Source organism: Macaca fascicularis, chromosome 11 (assembly GCF_037993035.2).
Source record: "Macaca fascicularis isolate 582-1 chromosome 11, T2T-MFA8v1.1".
In the NCBI taxonomy this organism is placed as follows: domain Eukaryota; kingdom Metazoa; phylum Chordata; class Mammalia; order Primates; family Cercopithecidae; genus Macaca; species Macaca fascicularis.
The window spans coordinates 101,633,782-101,656,730 of record NC_088385.1 but is presented as its reverse complement, the minus strand read 5'-3'; the positions used below and the strand labels follow the sequence as shown (position 1 = coordinate 101,656,730).

The 22,949-nt window shown below is 42.9% G+C and overlaps 1 protein-coding gene and 1 pseudogene across 9 annotated transcripts in view; one reads left to right on the top strand and one right to left on the bottom strand.

Annotated features, from left to right (window-relative positions):
* Positions 1-22,949, top strand: part of TMCC3 (transmembrane and coiled-coil domain family 3) — a 307,823-nt gene that overhangs the window by 272,785 nt on the left and 12,089 nt on the right. The gene's annotated exons all lie outside the window — the stretch shown is intronic.
* Positions 14,163-14,469, bottom strand: LOC123567567 (U6 snRNA-associated Sm-like protein LSm3 pseudogene; annotated as a pseudogene).

Here is a 22,949-nt window from a genome sequence, read left to right as displayed (position 1 = left end):
AAATCCCTGGCTTCCCCTTGTCTGCCTGGTCAGGTGTCGAGCCTCGCATGGCTTGCAGAGCCTGTTGCAGGTTGTCTGTGTTCTTCTGAGCCTTGTGCCTCCTCCCTTTAGGAATGTTTGCCATGCACCTCTTTTTTGCCCCAGTCCTCAATCATGCCTTGATTTAGAATGACCCATTTAGCCATTCTCAATTTTAGATACTCCAACTTTTAGTTTCCTAAGTACATATTCTAGTTTTTCCTTCTGCAGATACAGTGTGCTCCTTGCTAGGCGCTCAGCAGATTTTTGAGCCACCTCTAAGCCAATTATCACCTTCTCAGAAGCTTCTCAATGAAGCCCCCTGCTTACTTATTTCCTCCCCTTGGTTCCTATAGTACTCGTTACTTTTTTTTTTTTTTTAAATGAAGTCTCACTCTGTCACCTAGGCTGAAGTGCAGTGGCACAATCATGGCCCTGCAGCCTCAACCTCTTAGGTTCAAGAAATCCTCCCACCTCAGCCTCTCAAGTAGCTAGGACCACAGACACTACCACACGCAGCCTTTGTTTTTTTTTTTTTTTTTTTTTTTGTAGAGATGGGGTCTCACTATTTTGCCCTAGCTGGTCTCAAACTGCTGGACTCAAGCAGTCCTCCTGCCTCAGCCTCCCAGAGTGCTGGGATTACAGGTGTAAGCCACTGTGCCTGGCCTTGTTACATTTTTTAATTCTGTATGCCTCCCTGCCCCAACAGTGACCTCTTAGGGCAGAGCTTATCATATTTCTCTGACTCCAGTTCTTTCAACACCCTACTTAGTTCACAAAAGATGCCCAGAAAAACATTTTCAAGTAGCAATTCTGTGTTTTAGGGGGCTTGGTTTGCAACCTCAGTTAATCAGTTCCATTAGCTATCATAAAGACAATTTGGTCTAAGTAAGTAAGCCTTAATTGTACTTTGTGTGCTTTTGGTTAAATTCAGCCTCATTGAGAAACATTGGCTTTCTAAATGACTATTATGTAATAAAACGAGGCATTAGCAATCTGGATCAACATGGTATTAGGATTTTGCTGCATTTTGCAGAATTCTAAATTGCATATTTTTGTATCTAAATCTTATGTATTCAGTTAAACAACAGATATTAATGCCTTGCTAGTACACCATGTGGATTTATGCTCTTTTTCAATGGCTCTTTTATATTCTAAAAACAAATATTTATGAGACAGTGTCATGAAAGTTTGGGAAACTTTAAAAATGTTAAAGAGCTGACAAAATGCATTACAGGTTGACATGCTAATGAAATTTAAGGGTTATTTTTCCTGCTAGAATTGAGCAATACTGTACATTAACATTTATCCATTGTGTATTTGTAATGTTGTAGGTGCTATAAGGATAGTTTTGACAGCTCCTGCGTTTTTGTTAAGTTTTTTTGCATCCTATATTTTACTTTTTTGAAGTTTCACTTATAGTAAAGTATATACATCTTAAATGTACAGTTGGATAATTGTTAACTGTGTATATGCCCCGAGTAACTGCCACCTGGATCAATGTTATCGGCGCCCCACTGCTCCCTGGTGCCACCTCCTGGTAAATCATTCTCCCTACCCCTACTTCCCCGCAAAGGGTAACCGCTCTTCTCACCTCCGTCGCACGCTGATCATACAGCATCACATTTTTGTGTGTGGCTTCTTTCATTAAGTGTTACACATATGAGATTTGTCTGGGTTGTTTGTTAAACAGTTGTTCATTCCTTTTGTTGCATATAGTTTTTAACGACTTGTTGCTTAAATTTTATTTTGGTAAATAAGATTCATTATAAAGGGCCAGGCAGGATGGCTCATGCCTATAATTCCAGCATTTTGGGAGACCAAGATGGGCAGATCACATGAGGCCAGGAGTTCAAGACTACCCTGGCCAAGATGGCAAAACCTTATCTCTACTAAAAACACAAAAATTAGCCAGTCTTGGTGTTGCACGTCTGTAATCCCAGCTACTCGGGAAGCTGAAGCATGAGAATCACTTGAGCCTTGGAGGCGGAAGTTGCGGTGAACTGAGATCGCACCACTGCACTCTAGCCTGGGTGACACAGCAAGACTCTGTCTCAAAAAAATAAAAAATAAGATTCATTATAAAGAATAATATTCAGTTTGTGTTAGTTGGTCTGTGCTAATAATTTTATTAAGAAGACTATTGGCATTTTGCGTGTGGTTTGCCAGCCTTACAGACCTAGTAGTAACAGAACTGCTGCATATAAGAGCTGCAAGGCCCTTAGAGTTTGCAGAGTTCAGCCACTTTGCTTCTTCACGAGGACCTAAGGTTAATTTGATCCCAGGTGCCCCGAGTGATCGAGTTCAGTTGTATTCTTGAGGTCGCTGTTGCTGTGTCACAATTCAAACTTGATTAGGTGGATGTCCGTAGTTAACAGGAAAGCAATCTTGGAAATTTAGAAATCCACCTGGGCATGGTGGTGCCTGCCTGTAGCCTCAGTTACCTGGGATGCAGAGGAAGGAAGATCACTTGAGTCCAGGAGTTGGAAGCCAGCCTGGGCAACAGAGCAAGACCTTGTCTCTAAAAGAAATTAAAAGAAAGAAGAAAATGTAGAAATCTCTAATTAGCAAGACTTGGAGTTTCAGTTATCTACAAATTTCATTCACTCATCTAGAATACTTCCCTTAGTGTCAATTAAATGAGGTGTTACTGACTGTTCATGGAACTTCATCTTTTATTAAAACCTATTCTTAAAAGGAAGGGGAAAATGTAACCAGTGCACATGTTTGCTATGGCACTTTCAGTTGTAGCGCACTGTCTTGAACTTTTGATGTTCCTAGATTTAGTTCTTTTAAAGCCCTGTGAAAACCACAAGGATTGTTCTCAGTATAGGAGGTCTTAGGGTAAGTTCTGAATCTGTGATCTCTGCAAGTGAAAGACCAATCCCTAATCTTATACCTTTCTGCTAAGGTCGTAATGATTCACAGGAAGTTTCATAGAAAGGATTTTGAAGGAGAGATTAGTAGACTCAGCAATGGAACATTAAATCCTTTATTGGCCAGGAAGTAACCACAGAACATTCTTCAGAATGTTAGAGACTTCCTTAAGTATGATTAACAAACATAGGGACAAGTGGCTTGTCTTTTTTCTAATTATAAAGCACTGTTTTTCAAACAGGATTATGGTCATGAAATAAATTTGATGAGTACCAACTATCACTTTATATACTTATATGGAAAAGCAGAAGGAACATCACAGCAAATAGTCATCTACCTTACCCAGATTCAACAATTTAAAATGTTATTTTCTTTGTGTGTGTTTGTAACCTGTTAAAAGTAAGTGATATGCAGACATCAGGGTACTTTGTTTCTTTTTTCTTTTCTTTATTTTATTTTTTATTTTTTGAGATCGGGTCTCACTCCATCACCCAGGATGGAGTGCAGAGGCATAATCTTGGTTCACTGCAACCTCTGCCTCCCAGGTTCAAGTGATTCTCCTGCCTCAGCCTCCCCAATTAGCTGGGATTACAGGCACGCACCACCATGCTCAACCAATTTTTTAGGAGAGGTGGGGTTAGCCAGGCTGGTCTCGAACTTCTGACCTCATGTGATCCACCCACCTTGGCCCCCCACAGTGTTGGGATTACAGCATGAGCTACTGCACCCAGCCTTCTTTTTTGTTTTTTGAGACAGAGCCTCGCTCTGTTGCCCAGGCTGGAGTGTAGTGAGTATAGTGGCGCGATCTTGGCTCACTGCAGTCTCCGCCTCCCAGGTTCAAGTGTTTCTCATGCCTCAGCACCCCCCTGAGTAACTGAGATTATAGGCATCTACCATCAAGCCCAGCTAATTTTTGTATTTTTAGTAGAGATGGGCTATCACCATGTTGGCCAGGGTGGTCTCGAACGCCTGGCCTCAAGTGATCTGCCCGCCTCAGCCTCCCAAAGTGCTGGGATTACAGGCATGAGCCACCAAGTCCAGCCAGGGCACTTTGTTTCTAACATGTATCTGCAAACAAGGACTATTTCTACATAACAAAATTAACAAAAGTAATTATAATTTCTAATATCCAGTTGTCCAGAAAATTAAGTAACTGTAAATACAGTTACATTGTGTGTAGTAAAGATAAGTAGTATTTTACGAAACTTGTGTTTTAATTAGGTGTGTGCATGTATACATGCACATACATGTGTATGTATATATTGGTAAACATGTATTTCTTTCTTGGACATCTCATTCAGAATTTGTTACGGCATAGAGAAGTTGGTTTCGTATATAGGTATTTGCTGCTCAGTGATACTGTGCATTCTGTGCTGAGTGTCGTATGGCACCGAAGAAAGTGAATGCTTTCAGTAACTAGTAAAAAACCCAGCAAAGATGATAAAACAAGGAGGGACCCACCTAACAGTATACATAAGAGCCAGAATGGATCAGGAAGGAGAAGAAGTCCTTTGGAAGGGCCTCATGGAAGAGATCTTGAAAGAATGGTAGGATTTGGATATGACAGAGGCCTTGAGATGCTGTGTCCAGAAGGGAATGGTGTAAGTATTGAGGTGAAACAAAGTCCAGAAATGTGTTCATGTACCATAGTGCTGAGATCTGTTTGGTGGATGGTGACGGAAGGAGGAAGACATTGGAAGTTGAATAGGAAAAATTTACTCAGGGCTTAAGTACCAGCAAGGGGAGGAATCCAATCTCCTTATTGAAGGAAGAATCATTGAACATCTTAAGCAGTGTTTTAATGTGATGGAAGTGGGAGTTTAGAAGATCAGTGTAATGACTTCCTATAGACTAGATGGAAGGAATAGAACACTGAAAACAAGGAAACTCAGTTAAACTGTTGCCCTTGCTATAGGTGAGATAGGAAATGAGTATATGGATTAAGATAGATGGCCCTGCCGGGCGCGGTGGCTCACGCCTGTAATCCCAGCACTTTGGGAGGCCGAGGCGGGCGGATCACGAGGTCAGGAGATCGAGACCATCTTGGCTAACACGGTGAAACCCCGTCTCTACTAAAAAATACAAAAAACTAGCCGGGCGAGGTGGCGAGTGCCTGTAGTCCCAGCTACTCGGGAGGCTGAGGCAGGCGAATGGCGTGAACCCGGGAGGCGGAGCTTGCAGTGAGCTGAGATCCGGCCACTGCACTCCAGCCTGGGTGACAGAGCGAGACTCCATCTCAAAAAAAAAAAAAAAAAAGGGTAGATGGCCCTGAGGATAGCAAGGAAGGGTCAATCTAGAGAGAAACTACCACACCAAAAAACAAAACAAAACAAAACAAAAACAGGTAACAGTTATAAAGAAGAGATGAAGGAGAGAGAACATCAGTAAAATAATTATGCTGTTTATACCTAAGGTCATGGAATTAAGTATATAACCCAGTCCCCAAACCCCCCATATAATATCTGTAAAAACAAGCTTCCAAGCATAATTCATATTCATTCATTCATTTTCTCTCTCTCCCCCCACTCCTCCTTTTTTTAGAGATGGGGTCTTGCTGTGTTACCCAGGCTGGCCTCCAACTCTTGGGCTCAAACGATCCTCCTGGCTCAGCTTCCTGCGTAGCTGGGGCCACAGGCACATGCCACTGTGCCTAGCCATGCCATAATACTCTCAAAAAGTAGGCTAAGGAGGCTTTTTAGAAGAAGTAGCAATTTATAATCATTAGATATGCCTTTCTAATACGATTTTCTCTTGTTTTGCTTAAAGACTTGGAGGTGGAAAATGTTAGACGTCTGTCTTGAGGGTCTTACTTCGGAGTCCTAGTTTTACTGAAAATAGCAACATAGAAGACACTTGACAATTATAAAAGCATTAAGAGCTGGCTGTTGAGAATGTAAAGTTTAGTGATTTTACGTAAGGTACCTTTATACAAGTCAAATTAAATACTAGGTAAGACTGTAAAGCAGTATCTTAGGCTTTTGTATGGGGAGGGGGGGCGGTATCTTTTAAAAATTGTCTTTCCTGTTCAGGTTCATTGAAACTTGATTCTTACGGGACCTCCTGGTGTGAATTTGAGATCCTGTTCTCCACTCTCCACCCTCCTTTCTGCTGCAAGATACATAGACAAGCAGCAGTTTGTGTGCACACAAACACTCCATGCATGTGAGAGCAATGGGGACAATGATCGGCTTCTGTTGAAAGAGCTTAATGATGGTGACAGCAGCATCACTGTTCTTGGCTCTGGTGTTTTCTGAAGAACCGGCCTATCTGGGGTATGTTAGGTTTCATAAACCATGGCCAACACTTAATAGCATTTACTCTGTACAAGACCCCATCATGAATTCCTGTAATCCTCACAGTCACACTGTGAACTAGTAGATACTGCTGTCCTCATTTTACAGATGAGAAAATTAAGGCATAGAGAAAGTAACTTGCCCAAGATGAGGTAATTCACATGGCAGTGCTGAACCTAGGCAGTCTGGCTCTGAAATCTGTGCCTTGAACCACTGGCTTATGCTACCACACTGGAAGCACACCTTTATTTAGGATACATGGCTGTGGAATCAGAGCTTTCCCATGAGGTCTGAGCTGCCTGGTTGCTGCGAGTGTTGTGGGTGGGTCCTGGAAGTCTGTTGCTTGTGTTTTGGAAATATAGCCAACCCAAATATAGACTTAGGTTCTAAGAAGGGTCATGGTACCGTGTTTATCTTTAAAATCACAGCCCACTATTCTTTTTTTTTTTTTTTTTGTCGTTTCTTTTATCCCAGATCACAAAACAGTATGATCTTAGAGGAGGACTGTTCTCTGCCTGAAACACAAATCTTTGGAGCCTTTAAACGTCTGTGGCTGTGGGAGAAGAAAGCCTCCTCTTATTGATAGCAGAGAATTTAATGACTGTAGAACCTGCCGGAGCTTTAGCCAAAGAGGGAGTTTATGTATAAGCCGGCCTTGAGGATCTTTGGTAGTGGGTAAAACAGAAGTAACCCACATTTTTTATTATGCAAGATATCTTGGGATTTAAGCTCGTTTCTTTCCTATTTATGAATGTCAAATTGAGAACATCTCCAGTAATTGCCTTGTGGCACCAAGGAGTCTAAAGGAGTCTGTATTTGCTCTTCTGGTTTCTCTATCATACATATTTTTCACATTTGCAGTGTTTAATGGTAACACAATGGTTTGAGTAAACTAAGTAGATTTGAGGGGTTTTAGGGGTTATAGGTAACAGGTATATGTATGATAAATGGTTTGGCATACACAGAGCTCAAGAAAAGGTAGGATATTCCTGGAGCCAGGTGCACCTGCGCTGGAATCACACAGCTCTGCCACTTACTAGCTTTGAATCACTTTTCTGAGAAGATGGGAGTTTTAATTCTAATATCAGATTCTTGAAAGGAAAAATAAAATAAGGTGCCAAAACCATTTAGAAAATTATTTGATGCTGATGAGTCCTCAGTAACTGGTGGCTTCTCTTTTCTGATAAACTTGAATGATCCTGGCAAGATTCTGTCCTCTCTTGAGCCATTCTTCTTGAGGCCTGCTTGTGTCCTTTAAACAAGTCGTTGCCTTCTTGGACTTTGGAGGGTGAAAGGACTCCTTCGTTTCTGTGTTCCTGTTCTATCAAATTGTGATTTCCTAAGGGACAAGAAACTACATTTCAGAACCTTGCTGCTGCATTAGAGAAATTATTTTATTTTCATTATTTATTTATTTACTTTTTGAGACAGAGTCTCGCTCTGTCGTCCAGGCTGGAGTGCAGTGGCACGATCTTGGCTCACTGCAACCTCCACCTTCCAGGTTCAAGTGATTCTCCTGCCTCAGCCCCACTGAGTAGCTGAGATTATAGGCTTACACCACCACATCTGGCTAGTTTTTGTATTTTTAGTAGAGACGGGGTTTTGCCATGTTGGACCAGGCTGGTCTCAAACTCCTGACCTCAGGTGATCCACCCGCGTCCTCCCAGAGTGCTGGGATTACGGGCGTGATCTACTGCACCTGGCCTGAAAAATTAATTTAAGACTGCTTCCTTATGTCATCACAAATAGTGGATTGAGTCAGAACATATGGGTGTGTCCAAAGGAGGAGGCACCTGAGCTGTCTGCCAGAGTTACAATGGTCCCCCCAGGGAAAAGGTCCCTTAGGGAGGAAAGGATCACACCTGCATATTCTGAACGTGGGAGATCTTAATTTTTTTTTTCTTTCTCTTTTTCTTTCTTAGAGACAGAGTCTGGCTTTGTCATCCAGGCTGGAGTGCAAGGGAGCAATCATAGTTCACTGCAGCCTGAAACTCCTGGGCTCAGTCAGTCCTCCTATCTCAGCCTCCTGAGTAGCTGGGACTACAGGCATGCCACCATGCCTGGCTTATTTTTTTATTTTTTATTTTTTAATAGGGACAGGGACTTACTATGTTGCCCAGGCTGGTCTCAAACTCCTGGGCTCAAGTGATTCTCCTGCCTCTGCCTCCCAAAGTGCTGGGATTATAAGCATGACCCACCATACCCGGCAATATTTATCATTTGGTAATTGATCACCTATATTCTGCTTGGAGCAGTGAAGAGCCATGAAACACATCAGTTTCCTGTTTGACCTCTCACATGTGTCACAAGCCATGAACCATTCACAGTCCGGTCTGTTTTGAAAGCAACCCAACACAACCTCAGCTGCAGATTCTTCTTGATCTCATTGCAAACAGCTGAGCAAATGTAAACAACTAGGGCAGCCACTTGTCCCTAAACAACTGGCTGCCCTAGTTGGCTGCTAGTCAACAACTGATTCACTTAATAAGAACTAAGGTCCTATTGAGGAAAGAGTGTGGAGCAGACACAGGTGGCCTAGTAGATGATAGATGATCCTTCTCTCCAAGGAGGCATCCAAATGTTGGAGAAACAAATGTGTTATTCAAACACATGTCATACCTAGAAAAATAAGCACTGTATGAGGAATCAGTGCAAACGGGGGGAAGCACAAAGGAAGCAGTCAATACTAGCTGGGCGTGGGGGTGGGAGAACCTTTGTGAAAGAGACATTGTTTGACTTGGTCCTTGAAAAGTGAGTTGGGAAGGAGACCATGCTAGGGTGAGGAACAAACACAGAAATAGCAAAGTGCATGCAGTGTTCAGGTGTGACTGGCTCGTCACACACATGGAATAAGATGGAGGTTAAAAACTATACTTTAGTACAAATCCTGGGTCTGTGTCTTCTTAGCTGTCACCATAACTTTTTGATGCCTCCCACTTTCAAATCTGCAAGGCAGAGCTAATAACATGGAGATATGAGGATTAAAGGAGGGTGTATATAAAGGTCCAGCCTTACTCTAGGGGCTGGACATAGATGTGCTTAAAACATCATGATGGATGGATCTGCTGGAAAAGGACTAGGATAGGACCCTGATCAAGAGAGCCTTAAATTCTTTGTTAAGTATTTCACACTTCAGGGAACATTAAAGATCTTTGGGAAAGAACAGGGTATAATCTGACTTATCTTTTGAAAAGATGATTTTATTCAACTCAGGGAAATCAGAGTTTTTATGTTGATGGCCTCATTTGAAGGCCGAGCACAACTTCAAAGTAAGGCTGTTTTTCCATGCCAGAAATAAATGCTGTACCAAAATATTGATTGAATGTACTTTTCATGGACATTTTTTTTTTTAATTTAAGTGGAATGCTATATTATTTTGATACAACTAAAGGCAGCTTTTTAGTTCTAATTGCCGTTTGGTGATAATACTGCTGGCTTATATTAGAAAAATAAAACTGTGCAAAATTAGCTTCAGCATTGCAAAGGGAAAGAAATGACTGTTGATCAGTTTTTCTTCTACTCTTGAAAAGCTACTTATTTCTAAGCCTTGTCTGATAGCTAGTAGTAGTCTGATCCATTTATAAGAAAATTCTATACTGCAAATCATCCAGTATATATGTTTTCCCCCCAGTATTTGTTATACTACCAAAAATAAATGAAACTCTCACCCTCAGAGAATAATTTAATTATGAGGCTTGCATACGCTTTGGGAATGCACTTTGGGGCTCCAGTACCAAACACTTATTTCCTGGCTTAGTCTTACATAGCAGCTTGTCAAAGGACATGAGCCAATTTGTGACCATGATGTGGCTTTCTCTGGATGCCCTAGGAATGGGGATGGGGAAGCAGTGGAGCAGGTTCATGAGCTGGGTATGTTTGACCACCTTCCCCCTATGAAACATAGGAGTGCTGGTGTAGTGTTCATCTCCGGGCAAGATGACATACCTAGCCTCTTAATAAGCAGGTTAAAGTATACCCACCTCTTTCCACTAAGATGATGATTATGATAAGACACATGGAAGATATAGTTAGAGTAATGCTAATATCCAAAAGTCAAAAAAGGAGGGGAAAACAAATAGGCCGATCACCAGATCTAACTGAGTGACTCTAAGTTTGATTCTGAATTTCCTAGCATCCAAGGCAAAAAGGGAAACAATTATTGTTATCTGATAGATAATACTGCACACCCTTGTTATATTCACTTATTTATCTAGGAAACTATACTTTAGGAGACAAATTACTTTCCCCGTTGTGCAGGGTGCCTATAGTGAACACAGCACGGTCTGAGAGAGCTCGTTCAGGCTGGAGATGCCAAAAGACTCTGCAAGACAGGCGCTGGATTTGTAACTCTTGTTTAGAAACTTACACTAAGTACAGGTCCCTTCCAAGAAGACCCACCGTGCGTGTTTTAGGGGTAAGTGAGGTGGTGAGTGAATGTGATGGGAAATGGAGAAGCCTGGGCCGCTGGGGCACGGCAGTAGGCAGACCCTCTGCTCCCAGGTGTGGCCTCTTTTCTCTGCTCTCTAAGGGCCTCCGAGACTCGTTTTTCCTGGGGGCGGTTCTCCTGGAGTAAACATGGTATTCCCACATCCCTTTCCTTGCTGGCTTCCCCTCTTCCTGGGAAGGTTCTACTGACAGACACTGCCAGAAACCTATGGGAATGAACAAGCATGGATGGGAAATTTTCCAGAACTGCCCCCAAAAGACCTTAAGTTTAGTGCCCAGCAGCTCTTGCTCATGCCTTTTCTCCTTCTCTTCTGAGTTAGGAACTAAAAGCTTCAGTGGACATTTGTTGTATGTTTAGTCCTAAAATTAGGCCTGGTTCTACCAGACACGGTGGCTCACGCCTGTAATCCCAACACTTTAGGAGGCTAAGGCGAGAGGATAGCTTGAGCCCAGGAGTTGAAGGTTGCAGTGAGCTAGTGATTGCATCATTGCACTCCAGCCTGGGTGACAGAGTGACAGACCTTCTCTCTCTCTCTCTCTCTGTATGTGTGTGTGTGTGTGTATTTAATTTAAAAGGCATGGTTCTTAGTTCCCAGGCCTGGAGAGGTAAGGAGCAGATATTAAATGCATACTTCCCTTTCCCAAACTTGCTCATTTTCAAGGTACACGGGGTCCCCAGGGACTCCCTGCTTCTCTTAGAAGTTGTCTTTTTTGGGTGTTGCCTCATATCCCTCCACAGTTTCCTCCCCAGGGACTGTGGCTGTCCTTGCCCTGCAATTGGTGCTCATGTAAGGTTGGTCTATTTTTATCACCATAGCTTTCCCTTCTACTTCTCAAAGGACATTCTTGCTGAATCTGGCCTTTCTCCCCCTTTAATTTAATTCTTACGTAGATTTAGTACGTAGAAATCTTTACCGGTTCAGACTAATTTTGTAAAGGGTTAGTTTGTATTTATTGGAAGTGTGATTTATAAACTATTTTGAAGAAAGATACATTTTTTAAGTGCATGTAACTCAAAGTAGATTACCACTGTTGCCTGGTAGAGGCTTAATGAGAAGATAATTATTTCTAATTACAGTATCAAGTGTTTGTGAGTGCTTGAGGATGCTTGAAGAATTTGTTTTTGAGAATCTTAAACACTGCCTAATCTCCTTTACACTCTTAATTTGCAGTGTCTGAAGAAAGGATTGGGTCATGAAAGATATGTGTATTCTAGCCTCTGTTCCAAATTATCCCTAATTTCAGAGTAACAAGATTTTACTTTACCTGCTCTCAGGAAATAGAATTCTTCTTCTTCTTCCTTTTTTTTTTTTTTTGAGATGGAGCCTGTTGTCCAGGCTTGAATGCAGTGGCATAGTCTTGGCTCACTGCAACCTGTGCTTCCAGTGTCCAAGTGATTCTCCTGCCTCAGCCTCCCGAATAGCTGGGATTACAGGCACCTGCCACCATGCCTGGCTCTTTTTTTTTTTTTTTTTTCCTTTTTTCTTTTGAGACAGAGCCTTGCTTTATCACTCAGGCTGGAGTGTAGTGGTGCGATCTCTGCTCACTGCAACCTCCACCTCCCAGGTTCAAGCAATTCTCCTGCCTCAGGCTTTTGATTAGCTGGAATTACAGGTGCCTGCCAACATGCCCGACTAATTTTTGTGTTTTTATTAGAGACGGGATTTCGCCATGTTGGCCAGGCTTGTCTCGAACTCCTGAACTCAGGTGATCCGCCCACCTGGGCCTCCCAAAGTATTGAGATTACAGGCGTGAGCCACCGTGCCTGGCCGAAGATAATTATTTCTAATTACGGTATCAAGTGTTTGTGAGTGTTTGAGGATGCTTGAAGATTTTGTTTTTGAGAATCTTAAAAACTGCCTAATCTCCTTTACACTATTAATTTGCAGTGTCTGGAGAAAGGATTGGGCCATCAAAGATATATGTATTCTAGCTCCTGTTCCGAATGATCCCTAATTCCAGGGTAATGAGATTTTACTTTACCTGCTCTCAGGAAATTGATTTTTTTTTTTTTTAGCTGGAGCCTGTTGTCCAGGCTTGTATGCAGTGGCGCAATCTTGGCTCACTACAGCCTCTGCCTCCGGGGTCCAAGTGATTCTCCTGCCTCAGCCTCCCGAGTAGCTGGGATTACAGGCGCCTGCCACCATGCCCAGCTCTTTTTTTTTTTTTGCATTTTTAGTAGAGACAGGGTTTCACCATGTTGGCCAGGCTGGTCTCGAACTCCTGACCTCAAGTGATCCACCCGCCTCAGCCTCCCAAAGTACTTAGATTACAAGTGTGAGCCACTGCGCCTGGCCAGAAATAGAATTCTTGAGGCTACAGAATTTCTTTTGTCAGTGATGCCAAGAAAGGAAGAAGGGGGGATGGGAGGAATAAAACCTTTATGGCAAAACTACTGACTCAGTTCCCGTGCGGTACACGGTGCACTTATTTAAAGTCCAGAGTGTGCTATTGTCAGACTTGAACTATGAAAGGAAATGTTCCTTGTCTAAACAAATTAGAACAAACACTGTACTAAGACACTCTCCTAATAAAATGTCCTTCTGGATACCATATGAAGATCCTTAAGATTTTTTCTCTCCAGCACACCATGAGGAAAGTGCAGCTTTCTTCTAGCAAATGTAGGTATTGAATATTCTGTGTAGGTGTCCCATGAAGGTATTAATATGTTTCTGGTAACAGATGACAAGGAGCCTTATCCAGCCTCTGGAGTTATTTTTCCAGTATAGGTTAGCTCTGTTAGCAAGGATGCAGGGATCCGGTGGTTCAGTTAGCTTCCCTGGGTTCCCTGTTCACTGACTCTGACTAGACATTTTGCAAGTGCATGTCAAATGTGACCCCAGGATAGCAAGAGGGAGATGGACTAGTGGTGTCATACGTATATATTTAGAGACAGGGTCTCCCTGTGTTGCCCAGGCTGCCAGGCTGGAGTGCAGCGGCGTGATTCGTGCTCACTGCAGCCTCCGTCTCCCAGGCTCCTGACACTCCTGCCTCAACCTCCCAAGTAGTCAGGATTACAAGTGCACGCCACCATGCCTGGCTCCTTTTGGGTGTGTTTGTTTCTTTTGGTAGAGACAGGGTTTCATCTTGTTGTCCAGGCTGGTTTCGAACTCCTGGGCTCAAGCAATATCCCCTCCCAAAATGCTGAGATGACAGGTGTGAGCCACCGCACCCAGCCACTGTATCTTATGTATTTCTTTTTTCTTCTTCTTCTTACGAGGAAACACCAATTTTAATTTAAAGAAAAAAAAAATCAGAAATTGTGAGAATAATAGAGCAAGACAAGTCCTGAAAAAGAGCTCTGCGTCTTGATGGTCATTATTTATTGGAAGAGCTTTAGAAAAATTACAATGCCATTTAGCTTAAGAAGTTGTGAATTATCTGCAAATCAATTCATTTCAGGAGTGGGAGAATCCCCAAAATTATTTCTTAATATCAGAATGTATGCAGGTTTCTCTTTTGAATGTCTTATACATTTAGAAAGGATACTGTACAAAGTCTCCTATTTTCCATACAGGACAAATGGTTTCAGCCAACTGTCAGTGGAGGGGCAACCAGCACAACCATCTCCCTGCACAAACAGCATTGGAATATTCTGCTTCCTTGATATATGTATCTCTTCATATGTTTCTTCATCAGTTTCTATAGTAGTCACAGTTTCTTCCTCCTCTTCCAAGATCATATTTAAATGTTGATCATAAGCATGTGATCTACCTTGAAGCTCTCAGTCATTTCTCATTTGCACATAAACTCGCTCATCTAGGCTGAGCCCGATAACCTCCAGGGGCTCCTCTCCAGCGTTGGTAGTTTGTTGCTGGTCCGCGTCGTCTGACATGTTTCAAACCCTGCGCCCTCTCCCGCCTCTCACGAGAACACGCGAGCACCTCCAGTCTCTGGAAGCGTGAGGACACAACCCTTCTAGTTTGTGATAGAAAAGCTCCTGTTCTTTTGGGAGAACACACAAAGGTACCCCACTGTGGGGCCATGCTGAGCAGTACCTGCGTCTCCCAGCTGTATCAGCCAGTATAGAGAAGGGTGCCCTCCCTTCCCTCCAGGCAGATCAGGGTTTTTCTGCTGTTTGCCTTTTCCCACGTGGGCAGGTATGAACCCCTCACTCCTTAGGCCCTTAGGGACAGGGGTTCTTTCTTCAGAGGTCCTTTTTCTTTTATTTTTATCTTCTGCTTTTATCTCATTCTCTCTCTCAGTGATTGTAAGTGCGTAGGCGTTATTCCAATACAAGCAGCAAGCTTTTTTTTACCTTCATAAAGTTATTTGGACCAAATCACTGTTTATGTTTTAGAATATGGACCCAAGTGGATCACTTGAAGCCAGGAGTTCAGGACCAGCCTGGCCAACATGGTGAAAGCCTGTCTCTTCTAAAAACAAAAAAAAATTAGCTGGGCATGGTGGCACTAACCTGTAATCTCAGCTTCTCGAGAGGCTGAGACAGGGGAATTGCTTGAACATGGGAGGTTGCAGTGACCCAAGATCGCGACACTGCACTCCAGCCTGGGTGGCAGAGAGAGACTCTGTCTCAAAAAAAAAAAAAAAAAAGAGTGGATTTTATAGACCATATCAAACCTGATTGGTGTGGCTCCAGGAAGCCACACCAGTGCTGTGGACACAAAGTTACATCCATGATTATTTCAAGTTCAGCCTGAGGGAGAATTTTCTGACAGAGTAGTCTAAACCAAGCCCAGATTATCCATACAATGGGTGACCATGTTAAGGGCATTGCAGAGGTTCTCACAGGATCTGGGGCTGAGCTGGTACAAATCTTGCTAAGTCTTGCATATTTCATAAGCCTGAGTTGAGCCCCACCTAAGCTATTTATTATTCATGGACTTCAAGAAACATACCCTTTACAAGACTTGGGTTTTTCATAAAAGCCTTGGTGTGAAGAATATATGAATGCATTAAAAAATCTTTAGTGCAGTGCCTGACTCACAATAAAAGTATTCAGTCATTGTTAGGCAGGTAGGCACTGGAGACAGACAGCCTGAATTTCCAGCCTGGCTCTGCCGGTTACTGGCTGTGTGCCCCCAGGCAATTTACTTAACTTCTCTGTGACTAGTTTATAAAACAGTAATAATAGTAGAACCTACCTCAGAGAGTTTTTAACAATTAAGAAAGGTACTAAACGTGTCACTAACATGATATTTTACCTCCTGGTCTTGTAATAGGATTATACTTCCCTGTCCCCTAGAAGTTAGGTAGGGTCAGTGTAATGAGTGGAGGAAGTGTCTCTTTTAGAGAATGTCCAGATGATAGAGGCCCCACTGTAACCTGGGTCTCCCCACTGACTCACAGCCAACTTTTTAGCATTTGCACGGAATAAGCCTTTTCTTTTATAGCCACTGAGGTTTTGACTTTAATACGATGGCAAAGCCTAGCACATCCTGGGTGGCATATCATAGGAGCAGCCTAGACCAGGGGTTTCCAATCTTGTAGCATCCCTGAGCTACACTGGAATAAGAACTGTCTTGGGCAACACATAAAATACACTAACACTGACAATAGCTGATGAGCTTAAAAAAACAAAAGTATCACACTGGCTAAGTGTGGTCGCTAACACCTGCAATCCCAGCAGTTTGGGAGGCCAATGCGGGCAGATCACCTGAGGTCAGGAGTTCGAGACCAGCCTGGCCAACATTGTGAAACTCCATCTCTACTAAAAATACAAAAATTAGCTGGGTGTGGTGGCATGTGCCTTAGTTCCAGCTACTCGGGAGGCTGAGGCAGGAGAATCACTTGAACCCAGGAGGCGGAGGTTGCAGTGAGCTGAGATTCCGCCACTGCACTCCAACCTGGGTGACGGGGTGAGACTGTCTCAAAAAACAAACAAACAAAAAGTCTCATACTGATTTTAAAAAGTTTACGAATTTGTGTTGGGCTGCATTCAAAGCCATGCTGGGTCATGGGTTGGACAAGGTTTGCCTAGACTCTAGACCTGAAATGGAGTTCAGCTAAAATGATTAATAGTTAAAAATGTCAGTGATACTGACTTACATACCAAGGCCACGAAGACTTGTAAAAGCCTTCAAGTATTGAACATGTAGGTCCTTGTGGACCTGTGCATAAATCTTCACTCACATGTACTTGGGAATACCTGTTGCCTTGGAAATGCCAGCCCATTTGAAGGATCTGACCCTTTTCTTATAATGCCTGAGGCTCAAACAGCCTGTCTTTAAGCAAAGGTTCATTGTATTCAGCCTTGAGACTAAGCAGGCAGTTGTCATCTGTCACATTGTTCTGATAACTCTGCATCCCTACACATTCTGGCTACTCTGTGGCTTCTAGAACCTCAGAGGACTCACTCCTGCCACAGTCCCTGTAATTCCGGGGTCCACAGGAGGCCCCCATTCTAGTTCTGTTTGATGGAGGGTTGAGTGGCATGCCTCTGTGTTGGTACCCTTCCCTTTTGGTTCATCTCCCTCTGGAGCTTTAGCGGGTTAATATAGAGTGTGTTGGGAGATAGCCTTCCGTGAATCCTGCACGGTGTGTCCAAGCCATGCTGGTGATGACCGAGTTGCTGTGCCTGCGTCCAGTGAGTAAGGTGATCTAGCTTGGTGTGTTGTACTGGAGGCCGGGTTCATTGCAGAGGTGGCGCAGGGTTAGATTTTGACGTCTGTCCGGGACTCAGGCTTTTCCTCAGCCTTTGTTCCAGAGCATTGGGGTGACAGTGGAAATGTCACCGCTGCCGGAAAGAAAACACAATTAGGAATGGCGTTTCAGTAGGCGGTTCTGCCTTTCATCTAAAGTAATAACAGCCAAGTATTCTGGAAGAATTGAAAGAGTCTAGTAGTCATTCTTAAAAGCAAAATCTTTTCTGCCAAAACAGTAATACGTTTTATTTTTTAAAAACTTGAAAATACAAAAGAATGCCGCCCCATAACCCCACAGTGCAAAGGTCAGCACTGTTAACACTTCGGAGTTTGTTTCCCTTTCAGTTTTACATACATTTTTAAATGAAATTGAATTTAGGTACATTTTAGAATGGAATTGAAATGATAACAGTAATAAACATTTGTTGAAACCATTCAGTGTGCCAGGAGGTCACACTTGAAGAGGTGAACAGTTTACATACATTTTCTCATTTATTCCTCACAACTCTTTGAAGAGTCATTATCTCCATTTTCAGAAGAGAAACTGAGGCTAAGAGAGGCTAAGTCATTTTTCCAAAGTCACACAGCTCTTAAGAGTGGTGCCAAGATGGAAACCAAAGCAGTCTGTTTCCAGAGCCCTTGGTCTTCTTATGATACAGTAATGTCTCACAGTAATGATAGCTTGGATTACATTTGATGGAGTTGTGCAGTGTTAGTTCTGAATTGTCTGGTTCTGTCTCCTTGTTCTATAGATTCAGAAATGGAAGCCCATAGAGGTGACTCAATTTACCCAAGAAAACATACCTAGTAAATGTCAGCACCCAAACAGGAACACAGTGTCCTGATCCACACAGTGTACATTGAGTCTAGATAATCAGAAACCTTTGTCCTCCCTATGTCCTAACCCTGAAACCAAGCTGCACTGTGTAGTGTATTATATAGGGTCAGTGCCAAGTCTGGATTAAACGAAGGGTGGAGGACTCTGACAGCTTTCTTCTAGCACTCACACGTAATTTCAGTTTGTGTTCAGGGAATTTACAGGCATCTAACAACAATGGGTACAGCTGTCTCTCAATTATCCCATGCGGTGCTACGGTTATAAAAGGGCAAAAGGAGCAGCCTGTAATAGTTCCAACTTTATACCCTCATCAAACATTTTTAACTGAGATTTGCTGACAAGCAGTAAGATTGATTGATTTGGGGCTTTAAATGCTGTTGCTTTCTCCAACCTGGATTCTTGAGAACATGCCAAGCATTGTTAAATCGTAAAGTAAGTCAAAAGTCATTTGGCCATTTGTGCATATCCTGTGCGTACAAGGCTGTCCTGTAACGAGAGGTCTGTGAGAGCATGAGGCTTTGCTTGAGACTCAGAGTTGGATGACCAGCCCTGGTGCAGTTGAGAATTAAAGGAGTAAGAACAGGTGTTGACTTACTGCTCGGTTTGGTAAGGTAAAGGATGAAAACCTTTCTACCTCTAGATGTTGTTGTGGACTTCTCAATAGAGAATGCCAACCAGATTTTAAATAACTTAGTCTCGTCTTATCTGTGAGCTCCAGGAGGGCGAAGATAAGTTCTTATGAAACTCACAAACAGTGCTGAGTGAAAAATGATAAGAATACATGTATACAACAGGCAAAACTAATATATGCTGTTTGAAGTGAGGATCATGGTTGCCCCTGGAGGTGGAGGTGATGTCGTTGTGATTGAAGGAGGACACAAGGGAGGCTTCTGTTTTATTTCTTTTCTTTTTTTTTGAGACGGAGTCTCGCTGTGTCACCGAGGCTGGAGTGCAGTGGGGTAATCTGGGCTCACTGCAAGCTCCGCCTCCCGGGTTCACACCATTCTCCTGCCTCAGCCTCCCAAGTAGCTGGGACTACAGGCGCCCGCCACCTCGTCTGGCTAATTTTTTGTATTTTTAGTAGAGACGGGGTTTCACTGTGTTAGCCAGAATGGTCTCGATCTCCTGAACTTGTGATCCACCTTCCTTGGCCTCCCGAAGTACTGGGATTACAGGCGTGAGCCACCGCGCCCCGCCTGTTCTGTTTCTTTAACTGGCTGCTGGTCACACATTGTGTTCAGTTTGCAAAAATTCATCGAGTACTTATTTCACTTTGTACTTATTTAATGTGCTCTTTTTCTGAGTATAAATTGTGCTTCAATTAAAGTTTAAAAGACCTTCTTTGTATTTGTGTATCTTGTTGCACATTGATACTCGGAAAAAAATCTCTGTTTAGTTGAATCGGTTTCAAATGGTGCCGGATTTATTATCCAGGTATTGGGAAACTGTCTTCACCTGGAATTGTCAGGCCTATGCCAGCACAACCTCTGAGGTTATTTTTTGTCTCAATGGAAATGTGTCTTAAATGATTCCAGGGTAGACTCCTTGCAATAAAGAATGATGGCACTTTGGTTCAGTAGACAACCATTTACTGACAGCCTCCTACGAGAGTACTAGAACTTCAAGTTGGCTACAGCTATGACATCATGCCTCCCCAAAGGAACTTGCAGTCTACAGGGGGTTAAAGTGCATGGGTGGTGATCAAAGGAGGAGTCAGGAAGTGCCACAAGACAAGCACAGAGCAACAGGCATGTCACAGAATGGAGAGGGGGCATTCCACCAGAACTAGGAAAAGCTTCATGGCAGAAGGGGCATTTGAAATGGGTTTATTTGTTTGTTTAAGACACTGTCTCACTCTGTCACCCAGGCTGGAGTGCAATGACGCCATCTTGGCTCACTGCAACCTCCACCTCCTGAGTTCAACCGATTCTCCTGCCTCAGCCTCCCGGGTAGCTGGGACTACAGGCGTGTGCCACCACGCCTGGCTAATTTTTTTGTATTTTTAGTAGAGACAGGGTTTCATCATATTAGCCAGAATGGTCTCGATCTCCTGACCTCATGATCCGCCCGCCTCAGCCTCCCAAAGTGCTGGAATTACAGGTGTGAGCCACCGTGCCTGGCCCTTGAAATGGGTTTTAAAGGATATGTAGGATTTCGATAAACATAACTAAATGGGTGGCAGGCATTGTGAATATCATGCATATGAGAAAATCCATAGAAAATTCATATACATTCTGGGAATGTAGGTTGTATGATTCACTTAAGATATTCTTAAGATAGGCCTGAAAGGTGGGCATAAGGCCCTTCCTAATGCCTGCTAAATGGAATCATATGCCAGGTTATATTATTTCATTTAGTAGCCATTAGAAAGCCAAAGGAAGTTTCTAAGACATAGAGTAGCGTGATCAGATATAATATCTCCAGTAAAATCAAATTTCTAGCCTCAGTGATTGTACAGTTACCATTAATTACCTATCTGCCCAAAATAAACATTTTCTAAGTTTCGTGCATTCTCTGTTGCTATAATTTGAACCTGTTCCTGTTTGGGTCCACTAATGAGCCACAGGTACATAGATTCCTTGAGCTTCCTGTGGTCGACCCTCTAGGATTTAAAGAGTATTGTATACCTTCTTTATTCCCTATCCCCATCCTTCCCTCTTGACCAAGTGAAGTCACAACTTTTTTATCCTTTTTTCATATATCCTGTTTTCCAGTCTTGTAGCGATTGGGCATTTGCTTCCTTCCAGCTTTTCCTATATGGTGCTTCTCTGCCAGATAAAGCAACCAGTGTCTGTAATTAATGACAACATTGTGCATTGGAAAAGAGAGGCTAAGAGCTAATGCTAACGAATGTTTGTAAGTTGTGGAGGAAGCCTGACCCGCCCATCTGGGATGGTGTCCCACTGTGCTGCTGTGCTCCCTCCTCTGGAATAGAGCACTGGGCAGGATTTATTATGTGGTGAAGTGTTAATACCCGTTGCTGGATATGGTCCATATTCGAGTCTGGGTCACTCAGTGCATTAGTCTGTTCTCACATTGCTATAAAGAAATACCCGAGTCCTGATACTTTATAAGAAAAGAGGTTTAATTGGCTCACGGTTCTGCAGGCTGTACAGGAAGCATGGCTTCATCTGCTCCTGGGGATGCTGCAGGGAGCTTTTACTCATGGTGGAAGGCAGAGCAGGAGCAGGCACTTCCCACGGCGAAAGCAGGAGGATGCGGGCAAGAGAGGGGAGGTGCTACACACTTTTAAACAACCAGATCTCACGAGGATTCACTACCATGAGAACAGCAGCAGAGGGATGATGCTAAACCATTCATGAGAAATCCGTCCCCATGATTCAATCACCTCCCACCAGGCCCCACCTCCAACACTGGGGATTGGAACAGTTGAACATGAGATTTGGATAGGGACACAGATCCAAATCGTATCACTGAGTGTGAGATTCATTAATTTTTTACTAATTTTTTTGCTATCAGCCCACTAATTCCTTAAAATAAGGTAACATACTGAATATTGTCTTGCTTCTCATTTGATTTCTATTAAGACTGTATATCAGGTCATTATTCTAATCAAAGGGATATTGACAAATGAGATGCTTCAGTTTGGATCTCAAGAATTGTTTGTAGGTTGTGTTTGAACTCTACAAAGAGCTGTTTTTCATCCTCCGGGGGTATCAACAATGGAGTGACCTGACATGGAAAGAGAATTACAGTTAGGATGACTTGGATTCAAATCCTGGCCTTACCCCTCGGTTTCTACATGTTTATGAATCTAGCATCTTCTTTGTCTGGCATGGTAATGAAGCGAGACAAGCCATGAGAGACATCCATGGACCTGGCATATGATCTGCTTCTGCCTTTTCCTTTTAGAGCACAAACTTGCCACCCGCTTCACTGGGAAACTCAACGCTGCCTTGCAGTTCTTTTCCCTAAATGGCCCTTGAGTGAGAAAGCTGTTTTATGTGGTCTGAGTTTTATCATTATTTTATTATTATTATTTTGAGACAGAGTCTCACTCTCTTGCCCAGTCTAGATAGAGTACACTGGTGTGATATCGGCTCACTGCAACCTCCACCTTCCAGGTTCAAGTGATTTTCCTGCCTCAGCCTCCCGAGTAGCTAGGCTCACAGGTGCCTGCCACCACGCCCGACTAATTTTGTATTTTTAGTAGAGATGGAGTTTCACTATGTGAGCCAGGCTGGTCTCAAACTCCTGACCTCAGGTGATCCACCTGTCTGGGCCTCCCAAAGTGCTGGGATTACAAGTGTGAGCCACTTCAGCCAGCACCCCGCCCCTTTTTTTTTTTCTTTTTAATATTACTGTGGTGTGGTTTGGGGTTGTTTCCATATATAAATACTGTTGTATTACCCAGTTATTAAAGTTAATCTTATACCATATTATTCTATCATATCTATTTAATGATTCCATTAAGAAAATAATATTCTTGTTTGATGGATGTACCTGCTCGTATATTTTTTCCTATTTTTCCCCATCTTTTTTTTTTTTTTTAAAGATTCTGCTTCTATTAAGTGAGTGAGTTCTGAGTTAGATGTGTTGCCCATAGTGGTGTAGTTCCCAGTGAATGGGGCGTGGCAGGCATCCCAGTTACCTGGGCACTTTGGGAAACCAGGACTGACTGGTGACCTCATTCTATTTTGCATTTTCTACCCTGGGAGCCAGGTTACTGTCTCATCACACAAAAAAGTGGATACCCTGGGAGATCCAAATCTCACAGCTACTTAGTGTAGATGGATGCAGGAAGGAGCCAGGCCGCCCCTATGTTCAACAGCACGGTTGCTTTATCCTGTGACACTTGTAGTTCGAAAATCTGGGACTTAATGTGTGTATCTTGTATGTGCACAGATTCTA